Source organism: Ceratina calcarata, unplaced genomic scaffold, assembly GCF_001652005.2.
Source record: "Ceratina calcarata isolate Rehan_Ccalc_2016 unplaced genomic scaffold, ASM165200v1 scaffold676, whole genome shotgun sequence".
NCBI lineage: Eukaryota > Metazoa > Arthropoda > Insecta > Hymenoptera > Apidae > Ceratina > Ceratina calcarata.
The window spans coordinates 8,735-12,403 of NW_017178020.1; positions in this window are offsets into that span (position 1 = coordinate 8,735).

Consider the following 3,669-nt stretch of genomic DNA (forward strand, 5'->3'; position numbering starts at 1 on the left):
GTCCCCATACTAAATAAAACAAAATAATTTCATTACCACCCTAGAATATTTTATTATTCTGTGAGGATTAGACAAATAACTTCACACGCAGTGATGTAAGATTTGCGGAATTTCGATCGCAGCGCGTACGGTGAAGAAAAGTGGAACTAAAAGTCTTGATGTAAGATTTGCGGATTTTTCCGCCCATAGCGTAGACCCCAGTCTAGAATGCTGTTATGTCTTAGCTTTAAGCTTTGAACCTAGCCGCGCGCGTAGTTTGAACGGCGTACCACTACACGTAGTAGTAGTAGTACGTGGTGTAGTAGTAGTGTAGTGGTACGCCGTTCAAACTACGCGCGCGGCTAGGTTCAAAGCTTAAAGCTAAGACATAACAGCATTCTAGACTGGGGTCTACGCTATGGGCGGAAAAATCCGCAAATCTTACATCAAGACTTTTAGTTACACTTTTCTTCACCGTACGCGCTGCGATCGAAATTCCGCAAATCTTACATCACTGCGTGTGAAGTTATTTGTCTAATCCTCACAGAATAATAAAATATTCTAGGGTGGTAATGAAATTATTTTGTTTTATTTAGTATGGGGACTAGGCATCTCATGTAATATTGATTACAGGGACCAGACATCTCAAACTTTCCCATTTCTTTACCGTTTCATACAAGAGTTAATTTTTGGGGGGATTTCACGATCTTCCTGGAGTTGTATTAGAAATTTACTACAAATGAATGATTTTCTTTTAAATGCACCGTTATTTTATATACATCGATCTAATCATGACATTAAAATAAAGTATGTTAGGGATCCGTGTTTAGAACAATAATAATGTCCCACCAAGCCGAAGAGGAACGATGAGAACAATTTATTCTTGTAACATATTACAATGGACAGAAATAAACAAGGCGTCTTATGAGTAAGGCGGCATGGGGCGAACTGAACTAAACGTAGGGAAAGAGGCCGATAGGCAAATGATAAATGAAATAAATGAATTATGGCATTAGCGTGATTAGGAACGCGAGATGACGCTAAAGCCCGTGAATCGCATGTTACGTATGTTCTAACAAAATATATGTAAACTTAAGCTGTGATTAATCATATTTTATTTTATATTATTCTATTAGATTCTTATATTATTATTCTATTTTTTATTATTTATTCTGTTATTATTACTTTATATTTGGATTCATCTAAAATCACCAATATTACTAAAAAGATATACCATCGTGTTCCTTGATTATATCGATTATTAATGTTGAGGCAGATGTGGACGTCCGATACAGATTTAGAACAATGAAACGATATTACAGTATGTGTTAAATGAAAGAAAAGCGCTTTCACGATCAAGGTGACGAAGTAGTCAAAACTGTTACGTAGAAGACGTTGAACGGAAACGACGATCCGGTCGGAAGTCACGAGCGCCACCGCTCACGGAAACTCTATGAAGCATACGCCGCGCGCGATACGAAATCGAGCGTACTTCAGTACTCCTTCTCGATTCAGAGATGTTCCGTCGCTAACTTATTTATGTTCGTCAAGCCAAGCAACGTCACACACTTGAGGTGTTGTTGTTTCGGCAACCCTTTGGTTAGCACGTCAGTCACCATCTCGTCCGATGATATGTATCCGATCCCCAGTCTTTCAGTGTTATAGCCCTGTGAAAGGGCTAGATTCCTTGATATTTGTCGCTTTTTGCAATGCGCGCTTGGCAACAGCCAGCGAGCATCGAATTGTGATGACTTATCAGTTCGACACCTAGTTTCAAAGCATCGTTCAGCTGCTTCCCTGAATCAAAGGATTCTTAAACGGCTTACCCGAGGGACGAACGCATTGCCTAGAAACTGCTGGGAACTCGAGAAGTTAAATATAGGAATAAATACTTTGTAACGCGAAGTGACTAGTGTCAGCATAGAGGCTACTGACACACGAACCGCCGATCAGGCCAAGCTAAGCAGTCTTGGGTATGTAACGAAGTATTAAAATATTAAAGAATATAAATTGTATAGAAATCTCGTGTCAATCCTTTTATATCCAATATCTATTCCCTTAAAATAGATAGTTAGGTCAAGGTGTGCTTTAGCACTTTAAATAAAGGCAAGGACCCCGTAGGAGGACGTAACACCAGTATCAAGTAATTCACGCATAAAGTGGTGACGCACGTCGATGTGTTTCGTCCTGTTGTGGGAAACGGGATTTTCCGCGAACATGCGAGCTACGTTGTTGTCGCAAAAGATTTTGGATCTCGTGATTTCCTCGAATTCCAATTCCGCGAGAAATCTTTGCATGTACACGGCCTCTTTGGCCGCTTCATTCAAGGCCATGTATTCAGCTTGCGTGGAGGAGAGAGCAACCGTCCTCTGCTTCCTCGCCTCCCATGATACGGGACATCCACCGATGATGAACGTGAAATCTGTATACGATCTCCGATCGTTCGGTCAATTAGCCTAGTCTGCGTCGACAAAACCTTCTAGAGGCTTACCGAACTTTGTGAACCTTAGTCCTGCATACTGCGTTCCTCGGAGATATCGTAGCAAGCAATTCAGAACTACTCTTCGATCCCTTAGGAAACGGCGTTTTTATCATTCTTCTGCGAAGACATGTCTCACAATCGAAACTCTTTCGATTTTCTAAAAGCTAATTCTCGCACAGTGCCTTTCCGGGAACATTCCAGGAGATCCCTGATCTTTAAATGTCCCATCTTCCGATGCCACTCTTCCAATGTCGACTTCGCGTCGACGCCATCGTCGATTTCGACATTTGCGTGATTTTCGTCGTCCGCTGCATGCTAACAGTACAGTCCATTCTGTCTCGGAGCTGTTAAGACTATACGCCCATCTCGGCCTACTATAATATAGTTGGCGCGGAATATTAACGTTCCTTAACCATTTTTATCTTAAAAAATTGCTCCCAATTTACTCCCTCGGAATCTAAAGGGCCTAGCTAGATAAGGGGGTCAAATGTGTCCTTGAGCCGAACGAAGCGCCGTTTGCGCCATTCGATAGCTTATCAAAAAAGAAACATTCTCTCCAATTTTTAGCCCTATATCTCAACCAGGGGGGTAGTAATCGGGAAAATTCGAAAAATCAGTTCGTTTGAGGGTTTTCCTTATTTAACACTTTGCGAAAAATCTGAGAAAATTCTGACATGTTCGTAGTGTAGTTGGACATGTCTGAGAAGTTTTTGGTACAGGTAGTTAAAAAAATATTAATATTTCGAATATTAAGTCTTAACAAATAATAAAGATATACAGGGTGCAAACCTACAGGTGGGCAATATTTGAAGGACGTGTTCTACTGCGTACAAAATTTTTCTTTTCATAGTTTTTAGGATCTTCGCAGAAAACTACTATAATAAATGTGTACAAACACATACGAAGCGAAAAGCCGAGTTTGAAATATAAAAACTTAATTAAGGAATTGTCGGATCAAACCGGAATTGGCAAGAGGACGGTAGAAAAAACAATTTCGGAATATAAGATGACACAGAAACTGAATAATCCTCCAAACCATCACATTTTGTATATATCGTTTGTTAATATTTAGATGATTGTTAATATTAAATCAACCGTTTTTGTACATATTGTTTATTCACATTTATGTATTGTTTAAAAAAGTAACAAGTTAATTTTCAAACCGTCTCTCTGATTTAATTTTAATATCGTCCGGAATAATAATATTC